Below are 11078 nucleotides of genomic sequence, written 5' to 3'. Positions count from 1 at the left end.
ACTGGGAATTTTCCCAGAGGATCTGAAAACATCATATCATAGGGATATATGTGTGCCTATGTTTATAGCAGCACAATTTGTGATAGTCAAATCTTGGAAACAACCAAGATGCCCATCACCTGAGGAATGGTTGAAAAAGATGTGGCATTTTTATACAATGGAGTATTACTCAGCTATAAAGAATGATAAACTCGAAGTCTTTATATTAAAGTGGATGCCACTTGAAGATATACTCATAAGTGAAATAACCAGACACACATGTGTAAATATCATATAGTTTCCCTAGTATAAGAACTTAGAAGAAGAAATACAAATAGAAAGGTATAATACAAGTAAAAGGAAAGCAGGACCTCGAGGACTGACTAATTAAGAGAGGGAAAGGAGAAGAGCTAGGAAACATGACAGTGACAAGCTATACAGTTATATGTAGAAGATGGGCAAGGGCAAGTCAATGATCCTAAGAATCTCCAGAAGCTTTTTGAATCTAGCAGTTAATTGGAAAGATTCTCACCCTGACTAACTATATATACTGATATCTGTGAAATAAGCAACTGCACTGAAGATGGTAATCTGTAATAGTAGTTTCATGCTTGGAATGCCTTTCATTCCAGTCTTCTGAATATGGGCTGCTTGTCATGACATGCCAGTTGCTGCTGTGCTGTCTCTCAGGTAGATGATTGTTCGGAAAGAAGGGGGTGGTGAATGAAGGCAAGAGACAGGAAAAGGAATGTTGTGGGACTATCCTGCTTCAAGGTTGTGCATGGTTAGATTTTTGGACATGAGAATTATATAATTCTTTATACACATTTTTAAAAATATATTCTAATTTTCAAATGTTTTTTCATCATATTCTGTAGAGGCTTAAAGTTCAACATATCAATACTTGATGAAAAATGCCTGTTCCATGTTAGGCCTAAGATGTTTGATATTCAGACAGATAGTGCGGTTAAGCTTAACTGCCTATGTTGTATGGTAATAACAATAAGCTTCTCTTCTGGAGGGTTAACAACCTAAATTTGCAGACCAAAATTAGAGAAAAAGGAGAGCCACAAGGAAAGCCAACATTTTGGCCCTAGCCTTCCAAGGTCAATTAAGACTCAGGACATATCAGAACTTGTACTGTAACGTCATGTAACTCGGTAGTGTCCCAAATTTTCTGATCAAGGAGATTATGAGGCCAAAGAGGAAAGTGATCAGTGATGTAGAGTGTGCCTAAGGAGAGTCACATGGAGAGAAAACATTCTCTCAGGCTTTCACAGAGAGCACATTGGTCAAGCAACAGCCGTGACTCATCCACTTGGCCTACACTGACAAAGGTTCTACAATCTGAGGTACAGGATCTCAGGATAAATCCTGAGGGCATTTCATTGACCTTCTCAGACCCAAAAGCTACAATGCTTGTTGCATAGGTCCTGCTTTACCTTGGTCTTAACCATCCAGAAGAAAAGTATGAAGACAAAATATAGGAAGTAAAGCCATGTTGTTATGTTAAGCTCTAGGGGACTCAGGTCAACAATTTCTGACTCTGCCATTGAAGAGGAAGACCCAATACTATTATGGACTACTGGACTCTTTTAGAATATTTTGCTGAGTTAACACACCTATAATATTTAAATAATGGAACTTAACAAAAAAGGGGGGATTCAAGGTCTTCTTTAGAAGCACTTATAAATTATTTTATTGCAGTGTTTTTTTCAGATTGGATTTCCTCCCTATGTTTCTGTAGTTGATCCTTTACTTCAGATGCTGTGAGTTCTGAGAATTCTTTTTTTATTTCAGAAAATAATTCTGCTCTGAGTTCCTCTATAACTTTCTGCTGTTGCTTATTTACTATCAATGCTGTTAATTTGTACATTTGAGCTGAACTAGTTGAAAAGAATTGTGCTCTGAGTTCCTCTATGACTTTCTGCTGTTGCTTATTTACTATCGATACTATTAATTCATACATTTGAGCTGAACTAGTGTCTTCTGCACTTGTTCTGGGTGAGCATTGGGTTTCCTCCATATGTTTCTGCATTTGATTCTTTACTGCAGATATTATTAATTCAGGGATTTCTTTTTTCATTTCCAATCTGAGTTCCTCTATACCTTTCTGCAGATGTTTCTTTATTTCAGAAGCCGTTGATTCATTGCTTTCAGCTGTATGATTCCCAATTTGTTCTGTGCTAGTGTCCTCTGCACTTGTTATGGGTTGGCTTCGGTTCTGAGATTGCATTTTGCTCCTTCTCGTTGTCATTTTGGATAGCACTGTCTTCTGACGTTTGTTGTAAATCTTTACATTGCCAGTGAAGCAGAAGACCCAATACTATTATGGACTACTGATCTCTTTTAGAATATTTTGTTGAGTTTACACACCTATAATATTTAAAATGATGGAACTTAACAAAAAAGGGGGATACAGATGAATGTCCATTTTGTATCTGTGTATTCAAGTTGGTTGGGATAGATATATAGTTACACTCTCTTAATGAATAGAAGGATTTATTCTAATGGTGTTTGTAGACAGGATATCAAGTCCACATCTTGTATAGCAATTAATCACTAGGAAGAACATATTCAATGTTAATTATCGGAACTGTCTTACCAATTTGGTTTGAAACTGTCTCACTGCTATTTTTTTCTCAATAAAATTATGGAAAAAATTATAGCACTGAAAAAAAGGGGGATACAGATGAATGTCCATTTTGTATCTGTGTATTCAAAATGGTTAGGATAGATATACAGTTACATTCTTTTAATGAATAGAGGGAATTGTTCTAATAGTTTTTGTAAATACAATATCATGTCTGCATCTTGAACAGCAATTAACCACTAGGAAAAATGTATGCAATGTGTTAATTAATGAAACTGTCCTACGAATTTGGTTTGAAACCATCTCATTGCTATTTGTTTTGCAATAAAATTATGGGAAAAAAAGAAAACTAACTTCAGTTAAGTTTGACACAATGTCTAGCATACAATAAACATCTAATATATATTTTGGAGTATACAAAATGTATCATGATAGATCTTCAGTGGAGTTTTAACTTTCAAAATCCTTTTTTCCAGTTTCATGCTCCACCCATCTCAAAAACATTTAGGTAGATATGTTCACAGTTGGTATTTGCCAGACTTTTTTAAAGCTCCAGATGGTTGTTGCAGTAAGCAAGGTTTGGTGAATATTAGAAGTTATAATTTCAGATATTCAGTTAAGGAATAGGCTTGAGTTTATGCATTTTGTGAGCAGAAAAAAAATCAGACCTACTGGAAAAATGTCTAAGAACATAAAACTAGAAAACTCCCCAAAGTAACCACTGCTGTCCTACACATACAAACATGTACACATAAATACATACTAAAGATGTATTAATGCAACCAGTGATAAGTTACCAAGAAATCTGAGATGGATAGCACAGAATATGGCATCAAAATATCATGAGGTACCTTCATAAGTTCAAGATCCCACTCAGAGCTGGCATCAGTAAAAGAAACAGAATTACCCAGGAATGATTTCACATCCCTTTTCTTAGCAACAAAAAGGCCCAGCCACAACCCAGGAAGGCCCCACCTCTGTGTAGAAAGGCATCTATCGTGCCTTATTGGCCACAGTCTATTGGTCCAAGAACAATGTTATCCCACTCAAAATAGACTGTGTATATTCATAGGTCACAGTCCCGTGGCCCCTTGTTTTTCTACTTGGGTGCTTATGTTTCCTATATGGGCACCCAGAACCTAAATTCTCCTTTTAATTTTCAGGAACTTCCCACCTTAGTAGACCTGACAGGAACCACATCTCTCTTTACACTGCAGCATCTCAAAGTGCTTAAAAATCACTTTCCCAGCCTCCCTTGCAGCCAAGGAGATATCATGTGACCTGGTTTTGACAAATCAAAAATACCTGCCCTGGACTTTGAATTAAAACCTAGTTATGTGCTATGGTCTGGGTACTAGAGAATTTCATTTCAAGAAGACAGAAATGGACATCGGAAGAAGTAGCAAGAGTAAAGTCCAGGGATTTCAAAGTCTATGGTGCAAGCTATGGGCACCTACACCTTGCAGGAGGTGTCTCTACAGGAACAGCTCTGTGCTGTGACTTCAGAGTTGCATAAACTCCCATGTTTCCTGCTGTTTTCCAAGTCTTATCAAACATTCTGTAAGTTCTCCAATACCTGCCATTTAATTTTCTCTTTATATATAAAATAGCCATTGTATTTTCGGTTGCTTACAACTAAGAAAGTGACAGATACATAGAGTCCAGTTCAGTTAGCAACAGGACCAGATCATACAAGAGAGGCAACTTGGGAACTAAAGTTGTCATTTGAAAATATTCCTGATGTTTTCTTTTTGAGGTTGTTGCCAATGGGACTTATTTCCTCATTTCTTTCTCAGCAAGTTCATTATTAATGCACAGGAAAGATACTGATTTGTGTATGTTTATGTTTTTTACCCTGACATTTCACTATATTTATCAGTCCTAAGAGGCTTTTGGTTCCCTTTTTAGAGCTGTCTATCTATAGAAATAGGGATAATTTGACTTCCACCTTTCCTCTTTGTACCCCTTTCATTTTCTTTTCTTACCGCTTACGGTAGGTAATGTTTCCAATACTATGCTGAACAACAGAGGTGAGAGGACCCCTTTGTCTTCCTGATCCTAAAGGAAATGCCTTCAGTTTTTCCCACTTCAGAGTAGGGTCTGCTATGAATTTGCTGTATATATTAAATATCATTTGTAGGAAAATAGATGGAACTGGGGACAACTATGTTAAATGAAATAAGCCTAACAGACAAATATTGGATTTTTTTCCTTATCTGTGGAATCTAGGAAAAAATATGAAAGAAGAAGAAGGATTTTTAGTGAAGGGGAAAGGAATTGGGGTCGGCAGTACTAAGGAGAGCAAATAGGATCAAAGCACATCCTAGGCATATGCGGAAATTTCACAATTAAATCTTATTTCGTACAATTAATATGCACTGATAATTATAATGAAACTTACATAGGCATGGCAGTAACAACAGACAGTCTTCAGAGATCCAGGAAGAGCAGACACCCAATACAATGAGATTCTGGTAAGTGAAATCGAGTCCATGCCTTAATTTAACATTTTCAAGTACCAGTTCCACAAGAAAAAGCCATGGCTCATTTTATATCTGTGGATTACCTTGAAATTCCTCTTTGTAGCCTTAAAATGAATCACTCATTTGTTGAGACTTAATGCCTTTTAGAGAGAATTTTATTCCTTATAAGTAAATGTGTCCTGATTAAGTCAGTCAGATAAGTAGAAACTATAATTATCTGGGAATATGCAAAATAACACGATTGGGACACAGAGGAGTTTAGAAAACAAACCAACAGGAGTGTTTCTCTCTTTCTATGCATTTAGGAATGAGTCTACCTTCAGTCCAGGTGCAATAAACACTTTGAGTATAGGTTCTTATATTGAAATTTATCAATAAGTTATATATAGCACTCACTGCATATAAAAATCACTAGGTCATGTCCAAATACTGCCCAATATGATTGCTACTATAATCTGTTTTTCTTTTCTATTGCTGTTTATGACACCAAATATATGAGGACTTTTTCCATGTTAACCAATTGTCTGACTCTCCAGACACAAGTTTGTTCTCTGTAATTCAAGTCAATGCTGACATTAATTACCTGGAGATAGCATCGAATCCACGGGTTAAGGGCTCAGTCTTACAGGACTCACCTCCCCTCAGATGTCAACAGTTTTAGGTCACTCTCATTTCTGACCAGTTGGTTAAAAAACAGAGTTTTCCATGACCTCCCCCTCAAGTTCAAAGATTATAAAATACCTCAAAACAAAAAAGCTTTATATGCATTTGCTGAGGTTGTTTTGTTTCATTTTGTTTTGCTTTAAGAATATAACTCAGGAATGGCCAGATGAAGGAAGGGCAATGGGCAAAGTGTAGGTGGGAATGCAGAGAGCTCTTGTGCCCTCTGGAATTGGCCCCCTCCTAGCACTGAGTTCTCCAGCCCAGAAGCTGGAAGTTTCATAACTTAGACATGGCCAATTAAATCACTGGTGATTAATTCAATCTCTACCCCTTCTCTCCTCTCTGGAAATTAGGAAATGAGAAACTGAAAGTTCCCCCTTGTCACATAGCTGGTTCCTCTAAGGGCTGGGGGTACAGCTCAGTGGTAGAGAGTTTGCCTAGCAAGCAAAAGGCCCTGGGTTCAATCCCAAGCACCACACAAACATAGCTGGCTCGTCTAACCACCAGCTCTATCTTGGAGCTCACCAAGCATAAATTCAGATATACTAAAATGGGGTTTATTATGAACAACAAAAGATGCTATTGATGGGGAAACCACAAGGCTTTTAGGAATTTCATGCCAGGAACTGAAGACAAATATCAAATACATATTTCATATTATTATAATGATGTCATGATCACAGAGAAAGATCTAGCTAAAATGTTAACTATAAGTTGAGAGTGACTAAAAAAGCTCCCTGAGAAACAGAAACAATTATGATTCCACGTGAGAGCCATCTGTTGAGATAGGCTCTGGATTAGGCAGAAGATGGTGGTGAGGCTACTGACAGATGGAGGCTCGGATCTACTCAGGGAGGAATGGTGGGCAGCTGGCTCCCACAGCCCAGGCTTCCAGCCATGCTTTCGTGCATCCTGACTACAACTACTCCCAAATGTAGACAAAACCTCGGAGAAAGCCATCCTGCCATGGAACAATGGCAGCCTGAAATCCAGTGCTCTGTTTGATCCCATCAGAACCTAAAGCTAGGTCACCCTTCTTCCCATCAGTCCTCTGTTCCTTTTCTCTCCTGTTTCATCATTTCCAATTGCCAGGTTAATCCAAGATAAGAAATAATGAAAATCTTTCAAAGAAGCCACTTTGTTCTTCAAGTCTTCCTAAATGACCCTTATCTATAACCGCTTTTATCAAAGAAAGTCTAGAAATGATGATTTTGAAAACAAAGAAAACCATGAAACTGTAAGCTAATTTTCTCACCTGTTAATAAAAAAAATCTACAAAGTACTTTCAACTTGAAAATTCTGTGAACTCAAACTAGAAAAACTCATAAAGACTTTGTACAATTAACATAAAATTACTCTATTTATTTAATAGTTTTTGCAAGAATCAAAGGAATAAATGCAGGGCTAACCAAATAGCTCAGCAGATTAAAGCACCTGCAAGCAGGTGCAGATGCCCAAGGTTCAATCCCTGGGCCTGCCGTGCCAGCCCTACCCCACATGTCTGTAATCTCAGCTCTTGGGAGGCTATAAATAGGCAGATCACTATGAGTCTAATCTAGTAGTGAGAACCTGAACACCCTTTAGACCCTTCCCTAAAGTACAAAAAAAAAAAGAATAAATGCAAGAGTGGCTTATAAAGATGTGCAGTATCAGACTAAAGCACTATCAGACTAGAGGTAGTGCTTATATTTGTAAACATAGCTATAGCCATGGTACAGTTGGCCAAGTGTGGGAATCTAGGGCCTGATCTTTGTAAATCATAATTAAATTAATCAATTTCTGCCATGTGCTGAGAATAGGGCTTCATGGAAAGTACTTTCTTGGCACAAGCTATTTTATTAATATGATCACCAGGATGAGAAGAGCAGATAGTAGTGGTACGTTGTTATCTTTTTACTTTACTCTAATCATTATTTTCAGTACTGTATTGGGGGTCTTGGACTTACTGCATTATGGAGGCTTCTTATTGGAATTTATGCGTTTGCGAATTACCAGAGCCCTAACGCTGGGGTCATGTTGATCAGCACTTATTCCCAAGAAGACACCGTCTCACCCAAAGACCCACATTCACATGACTCCTACAAAGCCTGATTACCCTTGCATTTGTTCATGGCTCCTTCTCAACGTCTTATTTTATATCACTCTCTCTTAAAAGAACCAAGTCCACATCTTTTTTTGGAAAAAAAAAATGAAAGAAAATTTTGTTTGGAGAATTTCCTGGCAGCCCTAAGGTATCACAAAAACGCGAGAATTGCTTTCTAACAGGAAGAACTATGGAAGACAGTGAAAAACCTTCCACATCATCCTAGAGTGTCCCAAAACAGAGTCAATGGGTACAGTTGATAAACTTTACTTTCCATAATGGCCACAAAACTAAACCACATCACAAACTACCACAGCAAAAAGATCACTTCATGGGTGTCATGAAGACACCCATGAAGTGAGCCCAGGCACTGAAAAGATCTGAGTTAGTTTCACTCCTTGGCAATACTAGCATTCAACTGTCACCCTCTCCTTACATTAGCATGCTGTGACTATTCCCAGCAGTAGAGCTGGGCCTCCATGGTAACGCTCTTCAGGGAGCTGGGGAAGCTCTTTAATTATTAAAATGAATAATTCTTACCAACACATTTAATTGGGAAATATTACATGTTAAAGGGGCACTAATGGAACAGTTCTGAGAACCGAGTGGTGTAATAGAGTATGCTTTTTGATGTGAATTTTAGCAATACTCTCCTCAACCCATCACTCCATGCATTATTTAGATGCTTTAAAAAAAATCTATCATTTTATTTCTAAGTGGAGATGGAATTACTGAACTCACAAAGGCAAAGCTTTGAATGTCTCCCGTGTGTTTGAACCATTACCAGCCCACAAAAACCAAATGCAGTGATTATTATGTTAGCTCCGATTGCTAGGAAGTCAATCAGAAAAGAACCTGAACATTACATCAACCAGTTAACACTGAGTCAGGTTGACAGAGGGCTAGCTATAGCATTCTCATTAGTGAGAAACAAACCCTGTGTACTGAAACCATTTGTCTAACTTCACCCAAGGAAATCCTTAATCTACTGCCTATCTTTCCACATTGTCATAAAGGTGTATATTTCTCCATATCTATTATACTTTCTCAGAAAAATGAGGCCTATTTCAGAGACACAAAAACCTAATCTTATTATTATCACACACAAATACAGAAAATGTAAGCCCCTGGCATCATTTTTACAATGTTGCATGAAGAAAGTTTCCATCACTGAAGGAGAAAAATCATTCAGGGCCAAAGTTCTCATTCAATATCTTCATTTAGAGATTACAAAGCTGTTTCTATGGAGGAGAAAATTACAGAAGCACAGGGGATAATAACACTGGATAACTAAAGAATGAAAGGCAAACACATTTATCCATTGGCAAGAGGCTGTATAATTATCAGAAATTTTACCCTTCAACTTGTAAGCATTTTCTTTGGGAGTTAGACATTTCTAGTACTCAATTTAAGGACATCCCATAACTAATTTTAAAGGGGGAGGGGAGCAACTTCGCTACAGGGCTGATGCTTACAGACTTTTAATATAACTTTTATATAACTTTAACAAGAATTCCTAAGTGCCATGTTATGATGACTGCCTGCAGGAAAGATGACACCATACTTCTTCCAAAAATTTCTGGGAGGGTCAAGGGCATTCCACCCTTGCACCTCAGGTAATAGAAGGATCCCCCAAGAGAAATGAAGGTGTTGCCTACCCATTAGCTTTACCCTGGACATGGCTGGTGCTACTGTCCATTGATTTTGTCTTGCACTTGCTTATCTCCTGGCTCTCCATCATCCTTGGGGGTGGCAGGGCCTGTGGCACCTGGGGTCCTCCTCCCCTCTACTTCTCACCATCCCTTGAAATCTTGCCCCTGTTGAACTTCCATTCGGCGGTTAAAATAGCACGTCCCCCTGTACCCTTCAAATGATGCAAATATCAACTCACACCATTGGCACCAAATTCCCTAGCCAGCCTTCTAGATTCTCCTGCTTTCTAAATCACCCTCTTGTTTCACTGTATCTGTTGGGCTGCCTGGTCCCCTAATGCTGCGGGAAAATCAAAGAGCTGCTTGACTGGAAAGGGGTAATTACTATCAGTGACATTTCCATTAGGAAGTTTCCTACCGAGCTGTTCTCATCTTAATACCAAGTCTTCATATAAATGTCCCTCCCCAACTCAGCTCCCAATACTAATTTTTTTTAATTGAAATTCTAATGATTTATAATGAATGACTGCTCATTGTCAGATTTCAAGCCAGTGATTCCAGGGCACTTAAATGACACATACTCATGTCAACCTAGACTGCCGCATGTCTGATCCTCACAGTTTGGTCGAATTCATACCTCAGTGTCTAGCTTGAACCATATGACAGGCATGAGTAGTTTTTAGCTACTTAATAAAGCATGCAATATAGAATACCTGTGAACAAATACTATTGGTTTTCAAACTTACTTTAGCAGAAAACCTATTTTTAAATGAGACATTGGAATAAATGAGTAAAAATTGTTAGTATAAATTAATAGAGTAAATTTATTAGTTTGTGCACATAATTTTATTAGGTAAATCAGCTTATTTTCACAAAAAGGAAAAGGAAATCAAAAATTTATATGAGAATTATAGAGCAATTTCAGTTTGCAATTTGTTTGCATAAATTTTTGTTTGTTTACACAGATAAGCTGATTGTGACAGCTTATCCTTTATTATCATGCTATTGTTCAATTAGGTAGAAATGGCTAATTATCATTATTACAAGGCTTACAAGAAATCGAGTTAACTTGACACCCTGACAAGTCATATAAGTGGCCTCTAATGTGTTCAAATTTGGCACGTGACACATGTGAATATTTCATGTTAAGTGTTGTTTTAATAAATGGACAATATTTTTACATAAAATCTGAGTCATGCCTTTAAGGAAATACTTAAATACAGTATAGCCATGGAGCACAAAGGCTGTGGAGAATGTAGTTTTAAACATCACTGCTACAGATTCAATAGATCTTTAGAGAGAAGTAGCTAAAGCCATAAGAAAAATTAAATGGCTGTCCATGTGTGATTCTGGCACTAAGGGAGGCTGAGGCAGTAGGATTGCAAGTCTGAGCCAAGCCTAGCCAACTTACTTAATTTAGAGAGAACCTGTCTCAAGAATGAAGAAAGCATAAAACGTCTGGGGAATGCACCACAAGGCAAAGGCTATGGTTTCAATCCCCAGTGCCGGAAGCAAGGAAGCAAGGAAGCAAGGAAGGAAGGAGAGAGGAGAAGAGAAGAGAAGGAAGAGGAGAGGAAGAAGAAGAAGAAGAAGAAGAAGAAGAAGAAGAAGAAGAAGAAGAAGAA

Source organism: Octodon degus, unplaced genomic scaffold, assembly GCF_000260255.1.
Source record: "Octodon degus isolate 3935 unplaced genomic scaffold, OctDeg1.0 scaffold00087, whole genome shotgun sequence".
In the NCBI taxonomy this organism is placed as follows: Eukaryota; Metazoa; Chordata; class Mammalia; order Rodentia; family Octodontidae; genus Octodon; species Octodon degus.
The sequence above is the reverse complement of the archived record's forward strand: the minus strand, read 5'-3'. Positions refer to the sequence as shown.